Below are 13,016 nucleotides of genomic sequence, written 5' to 3' on the forward strand. Positions count from 1 at the left end.
TGAATTTCTGGTTGAGCTATGCTATTTCCTAGGGCAAGATGTCCAAATACAGGTTCTTCAACTGTTGACATGAACATAGAGTAAATCAAGAAGATATCAGAGTGCACTAGATTTGATATCTGCAATTAAAGAATTTGACATGACAGGTTGTGATGAAAGCTAGAACTGCTGTGACATCTAATCCTATCAACAATCTGCATGGTAACAGCTCCTTAATGAGACTAAATGACATACAGCTCATTGGCACTATCTCCCATGCTTTTTGCTTTTCAGAAAGTGCTCCCTATTTGGGGAGCCATGATGGTCATTTCCATTTTTTAAGCTCAATATACATTTTTTTAAATCCCATCCAAAGCTGAACTGAGGATGGCTTTTCTTTTTTGGTCCAAGTTACAATCACAGCATCCTTTGTTCCTAAATTAAGCTTAAGAGCTTTTTGAAAGCAACTCTAAAGCTCTCTTCAGATTAGACATTCCATTCATGTAACATTCCTCACTCTGTATTCAAAGGGCAAGGATGCAAAAATGGCTTTTGATAGTTTAAATGAAAGTAGAAAAAAAACTAGGTGCCAATGCAGAGATATGCACTATTCTGTTATTTGAAAGGGGATGCTTCCCATGTTATGAAGTGTAATGGATACAGAGAGCTTCCATAAATATGTTGCCTTTTATTGTCAGAACCTCTTGGAAGAGAGGAAACAAGAATGATTGACTTTGTTTCAAAGAGGGGAAAAAGAAGTACAGAGCGATTAGTTCTAAGTCCTATGGAGAACCAAGGTGTTGCAAATAGAAAATCCAGGTCCTTTGAATCCCAGTGTAGCTCTTCATTGACTAAATCATTGTGTTGAGATAAAACAAAGCCATCCTCCTCTGAAGCACTGAAAATTATTATTATTATTTTTTAAATTCCTTAGTCATCAACTTGTGATCTCATGAAATTGAGAAAGACAGTACTACCTTTACAGAGTGGCATTAGCCAGTACCCAGATCCAACCCTAGGCAAAATTGTGACTTAAACAAACTTTTTCCCCTTTTTAGCATTTTTTTTCCCCCAATCTCTCAAAGTTCTCACGGGCCCACTGGGGAGAAAAGCAAATTATTCACAATAAGATTTTTAGCAACTTAAGGATTTATAACTTCTAGGAGTAGATCTATTTAAATACATTTTAAAAAAGTCACAGAGAGGGTAATCTTTGATACAAAATAATAGTTAATATCCTCACTTGTAAAATAAGGATTTTGATGGGAAGATATCAAATGTCCCTTCCAGTCACATCACTGACTCTCTGAATTTCTGTTAGTGAACTTTAAGCAACATTGAGGAAGATAGTTGTAGGTGAGAGAGATTAAAAAAAACCACCACCTTAATTTAGACCATCTACTTACAACTATGTGTAATAATAATAGCTAGCATTTTATGTCTTCAAAGAGCTTCATACATTATTTTATTTGGTCCTTGTAATAACCCTGTAAAGTAGGTACTATTATTATCCCAATTTTACAAATGAGGAAACTGAAGTTCACAAGATCTCACAGCTAGTAAATGTCTGAGGCAGGATCTGAGCAGTTTCCTTCCTTCCTTCCCTTCCCTTTCCTTTCCTTCTTTCTTCTCTTCTTTTCTTTGTTCCATCGTTTTAAGGCTTTAGTGTATACTCCTAAATAATTTACTTTTAATTTACAGAGACTTATTAAGAAACTCTCTCATTTTTAAATAACTTATCAAGAAAACTCATGTCTTTTCAGGAAACTCTTTGAAGGAAAGTCCCATTGTTTTAGCAATAAATTACAAAACATCATTAACTGTTAATGAAATGACAGAATGAGTCTGGCGAGAGAAGAGGATAACTTGGAGAAACAGACTACCATACTTGAAAGTGTTTAGCAAGTAACATTTCTTTGATAATTTTCATTTGATACTTCTTTCCCAACCCCCATTTTGAAAAGCCTATCCCTTTGGAAAGCATGGGAATGATCACAGAAGAAATGAATAGGTTTTCAAAAGAAGCTCTCCACAACCACATGAAAGAAGGTTCCAGATCACTTATTATAAGAGAAGCACAAACAAAAACAACACTGAGGTTGGTTGCACAAAGACAGAGGGAAAGGGTCCAGCTCCATTGTCCCCACTCCAAAAGTTCATTCACCACAGCTAGAGTTAGCAAAGGCTGTATAGGAATATATAGTATCATATATATATATATATATATATATATATATATATATATATATATATATATATATATATATATATATATATATAGTAGTTAGATATAGTTAGATAGACAGATAGATAGATAGATAGATAGATAGATAGATAGATAGATAGATAGTATTAGGAATATTAATCTTGGCAAGGGCTTCTGGGAGAGGGTTGAGGATCTTTGAAAACTACAAAGACATCAATGGAAAATAATCTAAAAACAAATGTACAATGGGATAAACCTTGAAAGTGGTAAGTGCTAGCCAGCTCCTGGAGGAAGAGAAGGAGGCAAAAAGTAGAAGAGTGGGGAGGGAAGGGTGTGAGGCTGAGAGAAAGGGAGGTTATGGCAAGCAATGGCAAATGAGAATCAACAGTGTTCAATGGCAATACCCCAAGTCCAACAGAGTTGGGAAAGAGACCTTATTCCATTGAATGCAATGAAGGTTACTGACTATATAGGAGAATAGCATTTCTGGAATCCTCACTATCCAAAAGATGGGGCCAAATAGGAGGCCTTGCAGACAGCAATACAAATAATTAAGAGAGTGAAGGAATTGGCTTACAAGGACTTCATTTTTACTCCTGTCCATCTGTTGAGATCGATTGTAGGATCAGTTTCACATCAGATAGCTGCCCATCAGGGAACTTAACCCAGTTCTGGCAGAGGACTAGCCTAGAGATCTAATTGATCTTTTCCGTCCCCGACTTCTAGGATGTAACTAGCAATGCTTCGCTTGGAAAAGTGATGAGCTATGCCAGCTGAGGCAGAGGGTCTTTGGAAATGTCTGGCAGATGTAACTACAGAAAAGGCAAAGGAAAATGAAAAGGAAAAGGAAAAGGAAAAGGAAAAAGAAAAGGAAAAGGAAAAGGGGAGGATAATGAGGATTTGTTCAATTGCATTAAGAAAAAAAATATAAGAGGCTGATTTCCTTTGTGTTTGTTCAGAACTGCTATTATAATAATGAGTCTACATGACTACAGAGGCCAGTTTTATAACTATTAATATGCAGTGACCTCAGTTGATTTTTTTTTGTTTTGGGGTATCTTGTTTTGTTTAGAAAATTAGCTCATTATTCTGTACACCCCTTTGAAAGAGGTAAAATACCTTGTGTCCAATTTACAGGTGGGAAAATGAAGTCACCAAGAGAATTTTTATTTGCTTGTGTGTGTGGTTATACAGCAAGTTAATGGATATATGCACACACATTTATATACCCATACAAATATATATATATATATATATATATATACACACACACACACACACACATAGTATAAATTAAAGAAAATAAATGCAAATATATACAAAGAAGTTAAATACAAGATATTTTGGGAAGGAGGGCACCAACTATTGGTGGTGAAAGGGAGTATCAGAGAGACTTCAGGGTGAAGGTGGTGCTTGATCTGGGTCTTGAAGAAAGATAGGGATTCAATAAGATGGCAGTGAGAAGGATGTGGATTCCAGGGGAAAAGCCAGTACAAATGCCTGAAGATGGGAAATAGAATATTATGTGTGATGCACAGAGAGAACACTTTGGCTGGGTTGCAAAATGTGGGAAGGAGAGTGTTATACAATGAGACTGAAAAGAAAGTTTGAAGCCAAGTTCTGAAGGGCTTTAATAACTCATCAGAGAAGTAAGGAAGTGACAGAATTATATATAAGGAAAATCACTCTGGCAGGCTGGAGTGGAGAGAGACCAATTAGGTTGAGTTCAGTTGTTTTTCAGTTGTGTCTGACTCTTTGTTACACCTTTTGGGGTTTTATTGGTAAAGTTACAGGAGTGGCTTGCCATTTCCTTCTCCAGCTCATTTTACAGATGAGGAAGCTGAAACCAACAGGGTTAAGTGACTTGCCCAGTGTCATACAGCTAATAAGTGTCTGAGGCTGGATTTGAACTCAGGAAGATGAGTCTTCCTGATTCCAAGCCCAATACTCTATCCACTGTGCCACCTAGCTGCCCACACCAATTAAGAGGCCATTGCAATAACCTACTCAAGAGGTAGTAAGGACCTGAACTAAGGAGACAGAGGAAGGGGTCAGATTTGAGAAATATTGTAGAGGTAGAAACAGCAAGATTTGGCAACTTATTGAATATGTGGGATGAGAGAGATAAAAATTGAAGAAAATATCAAGGTTACAAACCCAAGAGTCTGGAAGAATGGTGGTGCCTTTGACAGAAATAGAGAAGTTTGGAAATGGGATGTGTTTGGAGGAAAAAGAATGTTTAGTTTTGGACATGTTAAATTGGAGATGTCTTCAGCACATCTAGTTTGAAATGGATATTTAATAGGTAAGTGATGATGTTGGACTGAAGCTCAGGGGAGAGAGTGGGACTAGTGCGTGTGTGCGTGTGTGTGTGTGTATGTATGTGTGTAAGTATACATACATACACACACATATACACAAATACACACATTGTGGTGTGTATGTCTATATGGCCACATATGTATATATGTGGCCACATACGTGTGTGTGTGTGTGTGTGTGTGTGTGTATCTCCTTAGCATGGAGATGATAACTAAACCTATAATAGCTGATGGGATCACCAGCTGAGAGTATATAAAGAAACCAGGGAACTTAGGATGGAACCTTTAGGAGCACCTGCAACTGGGGAGTGTGATTTGGATGATGAACTAGCAAAGGAGACAGAGAAGCAGAAACCAGACAAGTAGGAGAACCAGGAGAGAGTAGTATCATGAAAACCTGGAGCAGGACCTCGAGGCCACAGGTTCCCCACTCCTGACCTAGAGAGTATCCACCAGGAGTAGATGGCTGAAAGTATCAAATTTAGCAGATAGAAAGGAAGGAGACAAGGATTTATTAAGCACTTACTGTGTGCTAGGCACTGTGCTAGGGACTTTACGAATATTATCTCAGATCATTCTCACAAGAACCCTGAGTGGTAGGTTCTAATATTATTCTCATTGTTTACACTTGAGGAAATGGAGTCACGCATCTAGTATCTGAAACTACCTTTGACCTCAGGCCTTCCTGCTTCCAGGCCCAGCGTGCTAATCCACTGAGTCACCTAGTTGCCTTAGATAGGTCGAGAAGGATGAGACCCAAAAAAAGCACACATGATGTGGCAATTACGAGATCAACTGACAACTTCTGAGAGCTATTTCGGTTGAATTATGAGCCCCAAAGCCAGATTACAAGGGGCTGAAAAATGAGTAAAAGTGGAGTGGAGTGGAATAAGGAAGTGAATAGCCAGTGAATTCTTTTCTAGGAATTTGGTTGAGAAAGTTAGCAGGGATATGAGATAATAGCTTGAGGGGATAGTAAGGTCTAGTTATCTGAAAACTTATGGCTTATAACTACTTTACTGTATATCGTATTATCTAAATAGTGAATTCTGAAATTTTTAATTCAGTGCCTGTAATCACTCAGAATTCTCTAGACAGCATCTGTGTTAAAAATATTCTGACACAGTTTCTTTAAGTGTTAAGCTCCCTGAAAAATAAACTATTCACATAACTATCTCAAAATTTTTCAGACTGGTCTTTACTAATTTTCTGCCTTTGGCCCACGCAGTTTTATGCACTTATGTTGAAGACCCTTCTCAAAATATAGGTCTGTATAAAAAGTTTGGACATGGGAGGGGTCTTCAAAGTCATCTAATATATATACATATAATTATATGGCAATGTATATATACAAATATACATATATACATACACATATATGTGTATACGATATATATACACATATATGTGTATACTATATGTATATATTTCCCTAGTTATACAGATAAGAAAACTGAGACCAAGAGAGGTGAGGTAAGTTACTGGCAGAGATGGAACTCTCACACAGATCTTCTTATTCCCAATTCAAGGTTCATATTTCCACTATCTCCATTTCCCTCACATGTGATGAAAGCGTGAGCAGCCAATTTACATGTGGGGATACTGCCTCCCCCTCTAACCCCAAGTCAGTCTCAGGGCATGCTAATTTGGTCACATGAAATTATATGGAAATGGGTCCACACTGTTTCATTGAATATGACACACTGGTAGCCCCTTTTATTTATCTGTACCCTGTAGCTCAGGACCTGCGGGAGGTTCTGGGCTCACAGGGACCCTGGCCTATCCTGGGGGGGTACTAACACCAAAAAGTGTGTCTGTTTCTCTGGCTATATCCCTAGCCTGAATCGAAATGGGGAAATTTCTAAAACAAAGATTAGGCATTGATCATGAATAGGGTAAATTAGTCAGTCAATAAATATTTATTAAGTGCCTACTATGTGCCAGGTGCTGTGCTACATGCTGGGGATAGAAATGTGAAAAAAAACCAGCTTTTGACTTTATAATCTATTGGGGAAAGACAGCATGCAAAAGGAAGCTGAGAAGTGGGAGGGGCTTCTCAATAGGGTACCTTTCCACAAAGGTAGTCAGTGTATCAGGTGTAGGAAAGCTTAAAACAAAAAATCCACCACAGAAGACACAAGATGAAAAGGACTCAGGGATAAAGAGCGACATAAGAAACATAAAACACTCACTTTTTTTTTTCTGTTTCCCCCCACCCCTGGAAAGGTAAAGACTTTTTGTGTAACTTCTAAATAGATATTTCCCATTTCCCTCAGACCTGTGCTGTCTATGAAACCCATAGCAATTATCATGGAGGGCTGGCAAGGTATAGATCTCCTGACCAGCCTGCATTATTTTCTTTAGCTCTCTGATACAGAGCAATCCTGGCAATGGTCCTTCTCTCTTCTGAGAATTGTATGGTTATGGAAAGTTTTCTCCCTCTGGTCAACTGACACCTGGGCACTAAACTTAGGAATTCTTACCCCATGAGATAACTGTCAAGGCTAGAATAAGTGCCATTTATCTTGGTCGCTCTTTGCTGACCTAGACTCAGAAAAGGAAATGAAAGACAGGAAGAGCACCTGGGAATTGAATGTTCTAGAAACTCCCATCAAAGACAACTTTGGGGAAGTTAGTGCCTCCTATTGAATGTGCATCTGTTATAAGGCACCACCGTTCCTTCAGTTGGTGGTGGTGAGGAGGAGGAGGATGAGGAGGGAAGAGAGATTCTCTCCCCATCCCACTGCTGAAAGGCTAAGGGATAGAAATTTTGTGATAAGGGAAAAAAAAGTTTAAGAAGAGAGAAAGATTGAACCATTTCTCCTAGCTCTTACAGACTGTGGTTCAGAGACGTTCCTTTAACAAATCTACCCCCACCCAGGGGTAAGGAACCTGGGGCTTCAAGGCCACATGTAGCCCTCTAGGTCCTCAAGTATGGCCCTTTGACTGAATAGACCCAGACTCTCAGTTAGCAATCTTTGATGCACCCTTAGTCACTAGGGACCAATCAGAGGAGCTCACTGTGACCTCCCAGCAAGACTCATGCTTCTCAGTCTGTCTAAGTTCTATAATTTCATCAAGTGGATTGGGGTACCCACAAAATTGATTAGGGGTTCTCCTGATCACTATTCCACACTCTAAGTATACAGGAAATATACTTCTTTAGATTTTATTAGTTATGAAAAAAATGTCAACTTGTTAACTCACTTATCTCTTTGGAAGTCATGCACATATCAGGAATTAATAAATGTGTTGTGGTGGGGATGACCTCACTTCAGTTAGTTAATCTCTGAGCAAATAACATTTTTCCAGTTTAGTTCCCATTTGGAACTTCTTCTCTACCCATTTGAATCCAGTCTAGGTGCCACCATGAATAGAATTCTGGTTCTGGAGTAAGGAAGACCTAAGTTCAAATCCAGACTCAGAAACTTACTAGGTACAGGACCCTGGACAACTTTCCTAATCGCTGTCTGCCTCAGTTTCCTCAACTGTAAAATGGGGATAATATTAGCACTTATGCCAGGGTTGTTGTAAGGATCAAATGAGATAGTGTTTGTAAAGCACTTAGTGATTGGCACATAGTAGGTACCTAATAAATGCTTGTTTACCTTCCTTCTTTCCAAGAGTGATTCATATGTGATAAATGCACCTGAAATTCCTAAGGATTGATTCTCAGTATCTTCTCTTTTGGTTTGAAGACTTCTGTGCTCTATTACCAAATATTTGCTGATGTACTTGGTAGGTATTCCTCTTACAAAGGAGCTGTATTCTGTGGAAACAGCTTAGCATCCTTCCCAATCATTGAGGTAAGAGCCATCCACGATATATTTATATACACACATACACACACACACACACACACACATATACATACACACACATATATATGTATATATACACATACATATGTATATATATACATATATATGTGTATATGTGTATATATATGCATGTATATGTGTATATGTGTGTATACACACACACACACACACACACACACACACACATAGTTTTCCATAACATAACTGTGGGAATTTGTAAGTACTATGATCACATATTTAGAGGTAGAAGGGACCTTAGAGGTCATTTTGTCTGACTGCCCTCCCCCCACTCTGACTCCCATTTTATAGCAGAGGAAGCTAAAGCCCATAGATATTAAATGATTTGCCCAAGGTCAATGACAGCAGGAATTGGAACCCAGGTCCTTGTATTACACACCCACCATTCTTTGCAATGCTGCCTCCTTCTCTTTTAGGGGCCATAAAACTTGAAGGCATTTTTGTTCAGTGTTGGTAAACATCAAGTTCTCAGTTACTTATGTAATCTAGATTAAAAACTACAGCAGGTTGTTGCATTTTTTTTTTGTGAGTAGAAATAAACATTGCCCTCAGGATGGTGAATATATATTTTAAAAATTACAGTAACACCCAGCAGTTTCTTCTTTTAGGTACTCTTACCTGTGTTTATAAAATTAGAGTTGTAGATGTCAAGCATTTCCTGCCATTATTTATAGTGTTCACAACAATGAATTTTGTATTCTTAAGGAAATCAAATGTTTTCAAGAACCTACAAATACAAATAATTGCTATGAAACCCACAAACCATTCTTATCTGTTCAGTAAGGCAAGTCTCTAAGGGCCTCTACCAGGTAAAACTTCATAAGCTGAGTGTTACTAAAATGTACTTGAGTGTCATAAAACAGCAATTCTTGCAGAAGTATACCAAAATGCATATTTTTGCACATAATAGCCTTTCCTGAAAGCATGACTTAGTTAACTTTGGTCATATGTGTCTTAATTCTGTTTATATGACAAGTACAACTTTTACTTTTTTCTGATGTATTTAGTATTTATGTTTAATTTTGCATTACTGAAGAACATAGGTCATAGAATTTTAGAGTTGAATGGGGCTTAATTGATAATTTATTCCAACTCTTGAGTAAAATAAGGCCCAGAGAGGTTAAATTTCTTCCTTAATGTTCTACAGCAAATCCAGGATTACATCCCAGGTATCCTGGCTCTAGTATATTTTTCCACTACTAAATGCTGCCTCTTCAGATTTTTTTCACCTTCTGATCTTTTGATATTTATAATCTCTTTCATGTGGTCACTCTTTCCACTGGTGCAGATACCAATCCATTTGTGTCTTCTCATTCTTTGAAATTCTTGTCCATATTTAGAAGGGGCAGCTAGGTGGCACAGCAGATAGAGTGCTTGAAGTGGCTTGAAGTCAAGAAGATTTATCTTCCTGAGTTGAAATCTGGCCTCAGACACTTAGTAGCTGTGTGACCCTGGGCAAGTCACTTAACTTTGCTTCAATTCCTTATTTATACAGTGAACTGGAGAAGGAAATGGCAAACCACTCTAGTCTCTTTGCCAAGAAAACCCCAAATGTGGTCATGAAGAGTCAGATACAACTGAACAACAGCAACATTTCCCCCCCCCAGAAATACTTTGTAGAGACAGTCTCTCCAACGTGCTAGTGGTATTCCTCCAGGTCTTTTGATATTTCATGTGTAGCAATGAAATACTTGTCTTATTTACATGTTATTCCTTCCTTTTCCTTAAGAACTGACCCACCTTCTTTTCCAATCACTCATGATGTTTTTTATGGCTTTTATCACATACAAGTCATCATTAATGATCAGCTATCACCTACTTACATCTACTACTCATCTTTCCATTGCCCTAAAGGTTACTTAGGATTTTGATTATTCTGAGATCATATTGGTCCATGTTTCACATCTATACAGAATCACCACAAAAACATTCCTGTTAAAAAGAACAGAATTGGCCATAATGAGAAGTTTGGAACTATTTAAAGTGGTGCACAATTTCCCAAATGCGGTATGTCCTACTCTTCTTATCCAATGTAGCCCCCACCTCATTATCCATCTTGAATGTCTATAACCAAGATTTATGTGCTAATGCACTGCCAGTGGACAGCCCCTTGAACTACATGCCTAAACATGGGCAGTAGGAATCAAAGCGGCTATGTGCCTCAAGCGAGGAAGATGAGTTCAAATCTGGCTTCAGACACTTACTAGCTGTGTGATCCTGGGCTATATGACCCACACCTCTGCCTGCCTCAGTTTCCTTGTCTTTAAATTGGGGATAATATTAACAATCTCCCAAGGTTGTTGTGGGGATAAAATGAGAATATTTGTAAAGTGCTTTGCAAATCTTAGAGTGCTATGTAAACACTAGCTATTATATCTATTCCTCAGCCTCTTAGTTTATCTGCCTGATATCTTTTCAGTAGTCATAGGCAGCCCTCTAATGTTCCTGGACTTGATGCAAGCAATCTGTATCGTACTGATGGAAGCATCTGGAGAACATTGTCTATTAAAAGGATCTCTTTTCTATTTCGACTCAGTCTAGGATGTTCTTCAAGACACTGGGAATCACCTTGGGTTTTGTAAATTGATTGATCTTCTATGGAGGGGTTATAAGAAGACATGGATAAAAACCACATAGGACTGATGGGTTACAATTTGCACTATTGGAGGGTGTACTTTGTATTGTCAAAAACATTGAAGTGGGGGCAGCTAGGCGGCACAGTGGATAGAACACTGGCTCTGGAGTCAGGAGGACCTAACTTCAAATCCAGCCTCAGATATTTGATACTTACTAGCTGTGTGACCCTGGGCAAGTCACTTAACCCCAACTGCCTTGCAAAAACAAACAAACAAATTTTAAAAAACATTGAAGTGGTAGAATATTGATCTATCAGTTCATTCATAATTTGAGAAAAGAGGTAAAACTCTCAAACACTTGTTTCAAAAAGTATCTTTAGCAGATGATTCCAAGAAGTAACATTCTGGGTCTTTTAAACCCCTCCCTTCATTGATCTTTCAAATGTATGTCTTTTAACTTCTCATCTAATGAGTTTGAACCTTAAAAATTCTATCCAAAAGTTCTTTTTCCCTCCCAAAAGCTTTTATTCACTTTTCTTGGGGGATGGTGGTAACAGGTATACACTCTGTGAAATTAAACTGTATATTCTAATACAATCATCTAATACTTACCATAAGAGTTTGGAAATTTTCTTTACTCTCTTTGCTCAGGAAACAATCTTTATACATATCATAAAAGAGAACTCATAAGCCAAGAAAACTAATGACCATTTACATTGAAAACTCCCATGATCTATGATATATAAAGATTTTTTTTACTTTGCTTTTCAAATATTTCATTTACTTGAGAAATAGAAAATGGAGTAGTGCATAGAATATTGTACATGGAGTCATAGAATCATAGATTTGGAGCTAAAAGAGTCCTTCAAGGCCATCAAGTCTAAGTATCTCACTTCACAGATGAGGAAATTGAGGCACAGAGAGGTTAGAAGCATTGAGTTCAACTATTTTCTCTGACATTAGCTGGGTGCCCATTAGCAAATAAATAACTTAACCTCTCTGAAATTCATTTTCTCCATCTGTAAAATGGGGGTGTAGTATCACTTAAAAAAGGGCTATTGTGAAGCCCAAATGAAATATTTCCTTCAAATCCAAACTATTAGGTTTCAAATGGATGACCACCAGGTCTTACCATCTGCCCTGCAATGCGTCCTAAGATCCTTTGGGGTCTTATTATTTGCTCTGCCACTGTAACTTCTAGACCCTTACACACTGTCATAAGACTTGTTGATGGACTTTTCAGTCCCTCTGTTTTGTCTTCCACTCCACACTGAACTCAGCCCTTTTGGGTCTTTCTATATGCCACGAAGCTGAATTCCCTTATCTTTGCCATCTCTGCCTATTAGAGTATGTGCTTCTTGAGTACAAGGCCTATCTCACTTGTCCCTTTTTGTATTCCAAGGGCTTAGTACAGTGCTTGGCACATCCTCAGCCTTTAATAAATGCTTTATCATTCATTCATTCATGAGTGGCTCTATAAAATGCATAGTGTCTTAACATTCTTGCTAAGGAGTTTTAAAATTTAGGGTGCTTAAGTTTAATACCGTAATCCTGGCATGTTGTTGATTTGTATAATTACTATATTAAATCATCTGGATGGTGTATGGGAGCCTTGATTCCCCAGTCTGCTGCCCTTCTCAGTCACTACCCCAAATGACTACATAATGGAGAGTGAAGACTCGTTTATATGCTGGTAATGTCTGTGAACTTTTATGGAATGAGGCTATGGAAAGAGACTGTCTAGCCTCGCTAAATCTGCCTTACACTGCCGATAAAAGCCTTGGGCGAATGTGTAGGGATGGAAGAGATTTGACTCAGGCTACAGAGGGTGGTCGCCTCTCTGTGTTTAGGGAATATGCATTCCCATCATGGACAGAAAAGAGCAGAACAGAAAAGAGCTAGGTATCTCCAAAAATGACAACCATTATTGTCTTCAGTTCGTACTCCACAATCCTGAAGGGTAGAACCACTGAGTAGTAATGAGGCTGGCTATAAATAGCTTTGGCCTGACATGCTGGTAGTTCTGTTACAACAAACACAAGAAGGTGTCATCCTTCCTTTGCAAATTCATTCTCCCCAGCCCCTTCCCCTCTCT

The 13,016-nt window shown here is 38.2% G+C and overlaps 1 protein-coding gene across 3 annotated transcripts in view; it reads left to right on the forward strand.

The window, feature by feature from the left end:
- Positions 1-13,016, forward strand: part of SMPX (small muscle protein X-linked) — a 93,336-nt gene that overhangs the window by 15,042 nt on the left and 65,278 nt on the right. The gene's annotated exons all lie outside the window — the stretch shown is intronic.

The sequence above is a fragment of the Phascolarctos cinereus genome, unplaced genomic scaffold (genome assembly GCF_003287225.1).
Source record: "Phascolarctos cinereus isolate Bilbo 61053 unplaced genomic scaffold, phaCin_HiC Scaffold_726;HRSCAF=1367, whole genome shotgun sequence".
NCBI lineage: Eukaryota > Metazoa > Chordata > Mammalia > Diprotodontia > Phascolarctidae > Phascolarctos > Phascolarctos cinereus.